Below are 12333 nucleotides of genomic sequence, written 5' to 3' on the forward strand. Positions count from 1 at the left end.
GAACAGATAGTACCATTTAAAGGTCGCCTCAACATCAAGCAGTACAATAAAAACAAACCAAACAAATGGGGAATAAAAATGTATACAGGGTAATTCAAATTCGACCCTCACCATTGGGATCTCGGAAACCATAAGAGATACGAAAAAGTTTAAATTGGGGCAAAGTTTCGCAATTTAAAGCTGAACCAAATGCCGTTTTAAAAATTTCGATTTTCCGAGTACTTCTGAAGATATCCGAAAAAACTGAAAATTTGATTTTTTGTTTTTATTTATTTCTAACCTTATTTGAAGAGATATCCCAAAACTAAAAGCATCTTTTCATTCAAATTTGCCACACGACGTTTCGTTTTTTGGCACTCATCATCAACTTTCTTTTTTCTTATGGGCGCCATATTCGATTTTTAGCCCACCAAACAGTAGGTTTTATTCTGATTTTTGTGATGTATAATAAGTTATGATTTGCTTCATAAATAACACAATAATTCAATAAAACCTAATTTCACCTTAGTTACCTTTGAGTTAATGAGACGTTTTATAAAGATTACTTGGTAGTACTTGTCACACGTAATTGACCTCAACATACTTAGTCACAATGAGGAAAAACAAGGCAATATTATTTTAAGTTACATCACAGTACTAGTTAACAATATGACAGCAAGCCAACTGTAATCAATAATTCAACATTGTTGTGATTTGGTGTTATTCAAAATTCAATATTAAATTATTTTATTAAAACATGTTGGCGACATCGTGACCCACCCGTGGGACACAAAGAGTTTTCTTACATTCTTTCTGTGGGACGTTAGTGACATTTCGGTCAAAATTGTACTTTTCATATTTTAAATCGGATAAATGTGTAATCATGTAAAACTGCTGACATTATTTTGTAGTAATTGCTAGTTTTAACCGTGACCCACCGGTGGAGCATGACGGCTGTTGGAGAAAAATTTATTCTGCAGCCATCGTGACCCACCGGTGGGTCAAACCGTATCAGCAAAATGTTTCTCATTGGCTCGTCACGTAAACAAGTACGGACAGGCATCGGCTTGCGTATAAAACGCCACTGCAAGCGGCAAATGGAATCTTTTACGACGCAGCCGCAACACCAGTACAATTTATGAGTAATAGTTCCGTATTTTTCTTTTTGTATTATACACACTATATAAGTAGAACCCCTTGACTGTTGCTGTCAAAAACTACCTCACCTGTGGAACTATTAGATTTTGCTTTACCATACCGCTTATTTGTTTTCGCATCGCATGTCCGTATCACTTTTCTACAAATTAGAAAATACTGCGCTATCATCAGTTCCACACTGCATTCGTATTTTTCTCTAAAATTTTCATTTTTTTTTTTTGGAAAGTAAAGTTATCTAATAATCTATATCTAATATGTTCCTTGCAGATAAATAAAGGATATAATAATCAACATGAGTTCAAGAAGTAAAAGAATTGTGAAATTAGCAAAAACTTCCAGTGAAAATGTTAAACCGCATTCAACTTTTTCTTCTTCGTCAAAACAAGAAACACATGATCCGTCGTTAGTTGAACCATCATCTACTCTACCTTCTTCGCAAATGTCGCCAACAACTGATAACCCACCATTAAACGCAGACCAACCACTTCAAACTTTACAAAATGAAAATTCAAATGACAAATATTTTTCTTCTTCGGAATCTTAGCTATTTGAGGATTCCGAAGATTCCTATCATCCTTCCGATGATCAGCCCGATGAAAGTGAAGACGTTGAGAATTCGTCGGAAAGTTCGAATAGTGAGGAAGATATTAGAAACGGTTCTTTTTCTGTAGAGTATGTGAGAGGAGCAGAAACTGTTTCACCTGATATTTGGCAACATTGCACTGACCTCCCAAGGCAATTTCCATTCATTGGGCAGAGTGGATTGAAAGTGGACCATTTAAATTGCGCAGAACCGGTTGATATTTAAAAGCATTTCATAAGTGATGAAATTTAGACACAATAGTCCAAGAAACCAATAAATACGCATTGCACCTTATCCAGAAAAAAACGCTTCCCCGACGATCATTATTGCACAAATGGACAGAAACTAACAGATCAGAAGTTAAAAAAATTCTTGGCATTCTAATGATAATGGGTGTCAACAATCTGCCAAAAATACGCCTATATTGGTCCAGTAATGACATGTACTCTAATACTAGAGTAAAAAAGACGATGTCCCGAAATCGATTCGACTGGTTGCTGAGGTGTTTGAATTTTGCCGACAATAGCGACCCCACAGCTAAAAACGACAGACTGTTCAAATTGAAAAATGTGCTAGAATTGTGTTGTCGACAATTTCAAGGTACGATGGAGCCTGGAGAAGAAATTGTCATTGACGAGAGTATGGTCCCATGGAGAGGCAGACTGATTTTTAGGCAGTATCTTCCTGCAAAATCGCACAAGTATGGTGTAAAATTGTACAAAGTATGCACGCCTGAAGGATACACGTACGATCTAAAAGTCTATGCCGGAAAAAAACGATTCTACTGGTTCCATTGCAACTAATATTGGCGGCCATACTTATCGCATATGTATGGAGTTACTAAAAAACCTTACCAACTGTGGAAGAATTCTATACATAGACAACTTTTATACAAGTGTAAAATTGTGCGAGGATCTGTTGGATTGTCAAACATATGTCTGTGGAACATTGCGAAGCAACAGAAAGGGAAATCCTAGAAATGTGTGTTTGAAGAAACTAAAAAAGGGGGAGATTTATGGAGAACAGAACGGCAATGGTATTCGAGTTATAAAATGGGTAGATAAACGGCCAGTTCTAATGATAACCACAGTGATATGCTAGTGGAAACTGGGAATCAAAAAAGAGGAAACGAAGTACTGAAACCACCGGCTATTATTGCATACAATAAGGCTAAGAAAGGGGTGGACTTATCGGATCAAATGTCTTCGTACTACACATGCCTCAGAAAAAGCATTAAATGGTACAAAAAAGTGATTTTTTAAATTATCCTTGGGACATGTGTAGTAAATGCTTTAGTTATTTATAACTCCCACGGCCTTGGCCGAACTAAACCACTTGGCATGCTTGCTTTTCGAGAGAAACTCATAGAAGGACTCATGAAGATGCAAATGCTAATGAAGTAGAATCGCAAGCAAGTGCAAATGTCCCAGCTGGCAAAACAATAAAAGACTCAAATCGAAAACGAGGCAAGAGTAGTCATAGGATCGCGAAGTACGAGGGATCAACCAGAAGTAGAAGAAAAAGATGCGCTGAATGTTATAAAACCATTAAACAGGAAAAAGGAAGCAAAGAAGCAAGAGTGAAAGCAAAAAAAGTGTCAACGTTTTGCGAAGACTGTGAAGGGCAACCCACCATATGTATTCTTTGCTTCAAAAAAATTCACCATTCATTTTTTCCCGATTTTTTGATTTTGTTTCCTTTTCCTCATTTGTTAAGTTGTTAAAATAAAAGAGTTCTTTGATGTAGTAATAAAAAATGTAGTTACTTATATTCATAAATAAAGAATAACAGCATTCTTTTAGCATTAAATGTTGTTTTAGGGTCAACTGACCAGTCAGTGAACTTCACCTAGTAAATGAACAAAATCCCACATTTTAGCCAAAAACAAGAACTCCTTACAAAATATTATATTCCTCTCTTTCTCTAATGCTAACTGCGCATATCAACTACGCCGTTCATTTATTGGAATTTCAAACAAGTGCAACAGTGACATGTAAAATCTCGAGCGACGAGGTGGTGGCACTGCGTGATTCCTGTGGACGCCATATTTGTTAGCGGTGAGTAAGAAACATGTGCTAACCAAAACTTATTTTAAAACTTTAAAATTCAATAAAACCATCTGCTGTAGCTTTGTTAACACTCTATATACATTTAGCAAGTATCTTTTCATCCAGGGAAATCAATATTGCATACATTTATTTTAATAATTTCTATGTTCAATTAATAGACCGACGAAATCATCAAAAGCTAAAGAATGAACATGGTGTTCATTTACTGGGTTTTGGCGCAATTTTCAGAAACATATGCCTTATAGTAAGCTAATATTCGTAGGCAAGTTCCTTATTTAGATACTTTTAGTCTAGTCATGTAAAATCCAGTTATTGAACGCCATAATAACCTGTTCATTAAGTGGTGTTCATTCATTAGGTGTGTTGGTTTTTCGCTTCAATAATGAAAAGTGGGAACCTATTTAATATTTGATTACTAATTTCACTCACATCTTTTCAGATGGCAGCCAAATATTTACGTTTTAAGTACTCTGAGGAAGACTTAGCCAATGCACTTGCTGAAATTAACTCTGGAAGCATCAACTTAAACAAAGCGTCTTCAAAGTATTTAATCCCGAAATCAACACTTCATAACAAAATAACTGGTAAAGTTCCTAACGCACGAAAAATGGGCCCTTCGCCAATTTTAACTTATTCGGAGGAAGAACGAATCAAGAAATGGATTTTGGATAAAGCCAAGTTAGGATTTCCTATGCACCCGAATGAAGTAAAAGACTCAGTTCAAAAGGTTTTAAAGATTGCGTCTAGACCAAACCCATTTCTTGATGACAGACCAGGAGATAAATGGTTGAAACTATTTTTACAACGGCATCCTGAGATATCAAAGCGAAACACGGAAATAATTTCTAAGAGCCGGGCTTCAGTAACAGAAACTGCAATTCGCCAATGGTTTTCCGAGCTAAAAAAGTTTATTGACGATAAAAATATAATGGACATGATGACCGATCCAAACAGAAAAAATAATGCAGATGAGACTGGCATGCGAACATGTATAAAATTAGTTTTGGGCCCGAGGAGCAGTTTTAAAAACCTTTACGAAATAGCATCTGGGAACGAAAAGGAATCTATAACCGTGCTATGTAATTATAGTGCAGCTGGCGTTGGCGTTCCGCCAATGATCGTCTTTCCATATAAAAGAATACCAAAAGAGCTGTCGTTGTCCGTTCCAGCAGAATGGGCTATTGGCAGATCCGATTCGGGATGGATGACCTCAGCAACATTTTTCGAGTATATTGCAAATGTATTTTTTCCTTGGCTGTTAAGAATGAGAATTGGTTTTCCGGTTATTTTATTCATAGACGGACATCACGTCTCACTACAACATGGAGCTGCACGGGTTCTGTATAGAGAAGGGAATAATTCTCTATTGTTTATACCCTAACTCAACTCATATCTTGCAACCCTGCGACGTCAGTATTTTTCGACCCCTTAAGGCAGAATGGAAAAAAGTGTGTCGAGAACACAAACAGAGTTCAAATACGCATATTACACGTCATAATTTTAGTTTGCGTTTTAAAGAAGCATTTGATAATGCTTGTAAGGTCACCACAATTACAAATGGATTTAAGATTTGTGGTTTGTTTCCACTCAACCCGGATGCGGTAGATTACACCAAGTGTATATCTACAAGGCGCAAAGAAATCTTTGGGCTTGAAAATAAAGCTACAAATCAAGATTATGTCTCTTGCCTTAAAGTGTTGGAAGAGTTTTTAGAGAAAGATACAATTAACGAGAATGAAAATTGACTTAATGATTGTGAACAAGAAGACATGTACTTATTTTGGAGACTTTGTAAACAAAAGGCAGGACAAGAACAAGCCCCCATCACTGATGAATCGAATCGAGATACATATTTACCCAACTTATACAAAGATCCTTTAAATGAGTCATTTATAAATGACCTACCTTTAGAAATAAATGGAATTGTATATACACCAGTTCCAATAAGCCCTCTAAATAATACTTATGGTACTATAGAAGAAGACGTTCTACTTCAAAACATCTGCACGGATGTCATAGGACTTAACCCCAACAGAGCCTCAATCGAGCCTGATCTAGATGCTGTTAATAAAAAACTAAAAGTCAACAATGATGTAAATACTCAAAACTGTGATAGTACTAATGTCTGCAGGGAATTTCTAGATGATGTTCTGAATAAGGTATTTGATACAATCGATAATGTTCGCACTGTACCTGAAAAGGCATTTGATAAGACTGACACAAAATGTGATACTAAATGTAAGGTTAATATAATTTCAAATATTGTTATAGGAAATGCTCAAGAAACTGTACTTAATAACCTCTGGAATGAACATCTATATTGGCCGCAACAAGAAAACAAACCAAAGAACAAAGTTAACAGTCGTGTGATAATGCCATTTGCCATAACTTCCGATAAATGGGCCCAGTATCATAAGGAACAAGAAATGAAGAAAAATTTAAAATGTGAAGAAGTAAAAAAGAGGAAATTTGAAAGAGAGGAAAAGAAAAACCAAAAAGAAAAAAGTGGTAATATTAAAAACGCTAAAAATAGTCGAAAACGTAAAATGGAAAATATTTCAAAAAATGAGTCTACAACGCTGCAAACAAAAAAAAGAAGAGAAACAAGACAACTTTCTGAAATAAATAAGTGTGAAACAACAACTTTGGGCGAACAAGGAATAATAGTAGAAGAAGCTAAGAAAGTATCGGGACAATTGAATCAAGGACTTCAAAATAGCGACAATGGCGATATTAATCGGAAATCTAAGAAGCAGAAGTCGGCTGCAACCAAAATATTTATTATCAATGACTATGTGGCGGTTAGATATGGAAACAAAGTATACCCTGGAAAAGTGATGAGTATAACTGAAGATGAGTATGAAATAAGCGTAATGGAAAAAAAAAATTACAAACAATGGCCAAAAGTACCTGATAAAATCTGGTACCAGAGTAAACAAGTGTTAAAAAAAATTCCTGAACCAAAACATATTTCAAATGGTTTATTTTCTGTGGAAATGTGAAGTTTTTTATAAAGCTAGTAATTATATTATTACTAGCTTCTAAGTAAATGTGTTTTTAAAAAATTTGTATTTTTGTGTAATAAAATAAAATGTTCATTTATTGGAGTTTTGTTGTTCAATGATTAGGTTGATCTGTTCATTTACTAGGAATTGTGACATTGTTACACAAATACTAAATAATATTAAAACCAGTTATCCTCCATATAGTACTGTTTCCATAATACTTAGGAGAATAAACAAACAAATTAATATGTAAAAAAATGTAAGTACATTTCAACTTTATTCATAATTTTCAACAAATGTAAAAGAAGAAGTAGCCTTAATCGTTCATTTACTGGTCAGTTGACCCTAGTTCGTTCTAATCTCAAAATTCCGAATTCTACGAAACCACTAGATAAATCCGTGGTACAGCCGTAGCTCCAAATTCAAAGATGTTCTATATAAACGTAGCTTTCTATAAGCAATATAACACCCAATAGTCCGTGCCCCACCGGTGGGCACATATGTCCAGTAAGAAAACGCCGCGTGCCCACAAGTGGGTCATGACGTCGCCAACCTAAATAGTTCAGCATAGCTTGTAAAATAGTATTTTGTGCGGCGGTTTCTTTTCTAGATACATTTTTAACTATGCTTGACTTGCTCTAATGATCGTCCGAATTTTCGTGTTTGACAAGTACTGTCAAATAATGACATTTCATAAAACGTCCCATTAACTCAAAGCCAACTAAAGTATGATTCGTTTTTATTGAATTAGTTTGCCATTTATGAAGCAAATCATAACTTATTATACATCACTAAAATCAGAATAAAACGTACTATTTGGTGGGCTAAAAATCGAATATGGCGCCCATAAGAAAAAAGAAAGTTGGTTATGACTGCCAAAAAACGAAACGTCGTGTGGCAAATTGGAATCCATCATCGAATAGCTGGAGAAAAGTGGCAATGAAAAGATGCTTTTAGTTTTGGGACATCTCCTCAAATAAGGTTAGAAATAAATAAAAACAAAAAATCAAATTTTCAGTTTTTTTCGGATATCTTCGGAAGTACTCGGAAAATCGAAATTTTTAAAACGGCATTTGGTTCAGCTTTGCGCAACCCAACAGACCAGAATCTGTAAGAATATATAACGTAAATATGGGAGGTGTGGATAAGGCCGACTTGTCGTTGCGATTGTATCGATCCCATGTAAGATCTAGAAAATGGACACTTGGAATGATCTCCCATGCATTTGACGTTGTACTTGTTAACTCTTGGCTAGAGTATAGAAAAAAAAACGAATCTTTGGGTATAAGAAGAAGCAAAACTTACGATCTTTTTCAATTTCGTCATAAAGTTGCCGAAAAACTTGTATATAGCGCAGTCATCCAAACGAGGTAGGCCAAGCTTACAAAACGGCACTGAAAAACCTTCTCCAAAACTGCAAAAAGTTGAAAGTAAACCAGTAAAAGAAAAGACTAGATGGAGTTGATCATTATCCACAGATGACAAGCCCAATAATACCAGGTGCAAGTTGCCAGGCTGTTCTTCAAAAACACATGTTTATTATGTAAAATGTGAATTACATTTGTGCTGCTTTAAGGGTAATAACTGTTTTTATAAGTTTCATAACAAATAAGAGTTTTAATAAATAAAATGTCCTCAACGTATATGTATATGAATTTTCCACTTACGACATATTGTCTTTCGTCGACGGCATCACGTCACGGCCAAATAGGCTAATTCACGAAAAATCATAAAAAAATTAATATTTTTCCCTCAAAACGCCAAATTTTTTCAAAATGTTTTTAGAAGCGTCATGACTGAAAGGGTTAATATACCGTATTAGTCGTGACCCGACGTCCAATCGACTCAAATTTGTATTCCCCAAAATAGTGCAAATACGAGTAGAAATGCCGTCGCCCCAACGTCGGTTAATCGAACGTTGGATCAACGTCCAAATGCCGTTTGGGCATTATGCATAGTTCTTAGAAAACACATGTGATTAGCATTAATTCTTCGATATAAATAGGAGCTGAGCAGACACAAAAAGTTAAATTTGCTGTAAGATGTTAATCAGTTGGAAAATAAATTGTACGTTAGATAGATATTACTGATTGCTGGTCCTTGATCACTCCCAATGTCAACTTCTGCACAGTTACTCAGTTCGCCATGCGTAGATTGACATTTAAAGTAATGACAATATTTCTAATACTTCAGCATTTCGTTGGAAATTAAATGAAAAGTATTCGGCCAGATATTGTGGATAGAACAATGCTGCATATGGCATAACAGCAAATCGAAATCGCAAATAAAACTACACACCACCCGAGCCCCAATCATTAGTTTATTATTAAAATTTAAAAAAATCCAAGATTGACCTGGATGACCTTTTTTTGCTTCTCGCTTCACCGGAAGAATATCTGTAACAAAAACAAATATTATCACGAGAATATAAGAAATGTCAATGTGTTTTAAGTTTTAACTCGGTTTTAACCAATGTTAGCTGAAGCTTGAATTTATATTGTAGCATAAAATCAGTATAAAAATTCATTATACATTGAATTACCATTCAATCTAGCACACAGGTGGTCTATTACTGGCCCATAAACGAGTTTAGAAACGTATAAAAATTATACGCACAGTTGCGAAGAAGGTATTTACCATACACATCTGTTCGCATGTTTTCGTATACGTAACTTAACGTATAATACCGCTTATACAGTGCAGGTAAAAAGTTAAAATTTTTGCATTTTTGTTCGTGTTTTACGACGAAAAGGCTCAAGTTAGAGATCCGAAAAATCCGAAAAATACACAAAACTAGTCCGTGATAGGTACTACAACTTTCATTATTACGATTTTTCAATCAAATCAACCGTACAGGCGCAAAAAATTCAAAACCGTTTTCCCATGTTAATCTCCTATGTCCAGGGTGCTCTTGGACACCTGGTATGTGTAGCGCGAGAGTACCCACTTGCACCAACCTGAGATACTCAAGCAAATTAAAAAATTTAAAAAGTCATTAAACAGATAACAAACGAAAGAAAGTCCATAATATTCAGACAGGCTTTAGTTTAAAATTCTCTAATTACTCCCTAGGTAGTGAAAGTGATATTTTCATCTCTCAAATGAGGGAGAAAACTTTTATTTTCAATAGAGGTCGTAGGAAATAGTTATTTGCGCATAGTTAAAAGCAGCAGTTAAATATTATGTTAATACCTGGTTGAAGAAGGTGTTGTTACTAAAGATATGTTTGTCAATTTGTCAAGAAACTGACAAAGTGTCTTTAGGCAGTGTGACTTTTACTGGTGGTACTTTTCCTCCCTAGGGAAGAAAAGTTTTAAATTGAACACCTTGTTTCTATTCTTTTTTTTTTAATTATTAGCAAGAAGGCTAGGAATTATTCTTAATACTTATATTACCGTATACCTATTTTGCACCGTTTCCTAGATGTTTCATAAAAATGGTGGAACTGTCAGCAAAACGGTAGTCTAAACATTAATTAAATTCTCAAGTCCTGAAAGGCTTGCCGATGTGACCTTTTGTCCTCAGTTCCTTTACCTAACTTCAACCGTTTCTGACTTTTAATGACTAGATGTTGTTTCTATAACGACAACATGTTCTGACAGATATTTGTCAAATACAAAACTGGATAAAACTTAGCACAAACAGGGGTCCGTATTCAGATTAGTATGGATTACGATTTTATACTCACTTTAAAGAAAAACTGTTATTGTCAGAAACGGTTGAAGTTAGGTAGAGGAAGAGTACACATAGATTTGTTCTAAATTTAATGTTCTTTTTTTCACTTTTTTTTAAAGGTTTTTATGAATTTTGTAAATGTACTTTACCCTTTAACCATTAACCGTATTAGCAAAGCAATATTCAAACATTAAATATCTCGAAAACGGTCAAATGCAGAAAAAGTATCAAAGTCATGTTTTTTCAATTGGAACACCTAGTATATTACTTTATTTTCAGAATCTACGTTGAAAATAAAAATTAATTGAAGTTCATTGATGTTTGCTAGGTCTAAACTTAACAGTTCCTCAGATATTCCTTAATTTGTAAAAATGTAGAAGAAATATTAACATTTAAACATTCAACCTTCCTTTGAGATTTATTGACCAACATTGGTTTGGGCGCTGATAACAGATTAAGTTTTATGACCCAAAAGTCATAAATTGTCTAGCTCATATCAGGGGGGGTCTCAAAAAATTTAATCAACTAAAATTTTGAAGTAGTATAAACTTGTCAAATTCAAATGGAACCCCACCAATTTTATGGTTACATGCAAAATTTAATTACCTAGCGAAAATTATTAAGGTTTCATACCGCTAATTGTTACCGTTTTCTTGGAAAATCGACATTTCTTAAAATAGAGCTGACTTTGACTGATTTTTGATACCGTTCAAAGATCACTTGGTATCTTTTCCAATTACATATCAATCGTTCTAATCTGAGTAAAGCTTAGAATTAACTAGTGGCTTAATACTTTGTAAATTTGCTATCCAAGTTACAAAAATAATTCATAAAAAAGGTTTAAAACGGCGACAATTCGACTACAAACACAAACATACCCGCTCCGTTTTTGAGTCCTTCAGCAACATTATTAAGTATCTTAATGGATATACTCCTAAAAATTTCGCTAATTCGCTAATCTGTGGTTATTTCTCAAGGGTATCAAAAATCACTCAAAATCGGTGCGAGTTCGAGAAATGTTAACTTTCCAAGAAAACGCAAACAGTTAGTCAGTCATAAGAGACCTCAATAATTTTCGGTAGATAATTAAATTTTGCATCTACTTTAATCATAAAATAGGTGGTGTTCAATTTGATTTTGACAAGTTGTTAAAGTTTAAAGGTTGGAATTATTGGGAGAAAAATTTTGAGACATCCTGTATGAGCTAGACAATTTCTCACCCATGGATCCTAAAACTTGATCATTTAGCAGTTCCCAAGCCAATTTTGATTGATATCAAACTTCAAACATAGGTTGAGTGATTAAACAGTAAACCTTGTAAATTTTTACAAAATAACGAATATCTGAGAAACTGTACAGTTTAGACGTACCAAACCTCAATGTCATTTCCTTTTATTTGCAACGTACATTCTGAAAATCAAATAAAATACTAAGTATTCCATTTGAAAAAATATAACTTTGATACTTTTTCTGCATTTGGGACAACCGGTAAATCTTGCAAATATTTTCAAAAGATACCTCCAATAGGTCTACATCCATCCCAAAATTAAAAGTTTGTTGAAAGTGAATACTTTAGTCACAATTTTCCGTGTAGAATATCGTGAATAACCCTGTATAATTTATAAAAAAACAAATGTTTTAATTTTGTATGTCATTAACCACAACAATTTAAAATGTTTATTGTTCAATTGAATTGTTAAAGACAATTTTCAGATTATAGTTTAGTTAAGATAACAAAAAATGCAGGTAAAAGTTAAAAAATATAAATAAATCGCAGACATTTAAATTAGGTAGGTATATGACATATTTCACAAAAGTTGAATTGTAAAAGCTATCAGAAAAATAAGTAATACACAGGCTGTTC

The 12333-nt window shown here is 34.2% G+C and overlaps 1 long non-coding RNA gene and 1 pseudogene across 1 annotated transcript in view; both read left to right on the plus strand.

Moving 5' to 3' along the window:
- LOC145736574 (uncharacterized) overlaps positions 1-12333 on the plus strand; it is a 276677-nt gene that overhangs the window by 182936 nt on the left and 81408 nt on the right. The window lies entirely within an intron of this gene.
- Positions 4724-5534, plus strand: LOC145736697 (uncharacterized; annotated as a pseudogene).

This window comes from Ips typographus, linkage group LG12, assembly GCF_016097725.1.
Source record: "Ips typographus isolate SLU linkage group LG12, UJ_Ityp_2.0, whole genome shotgun sequence".
NCBI lineage: Eukaryota > Metazoa > Arthropoda > Insecta > Coleoptera > Curculionidae > Ips > Ips typographus.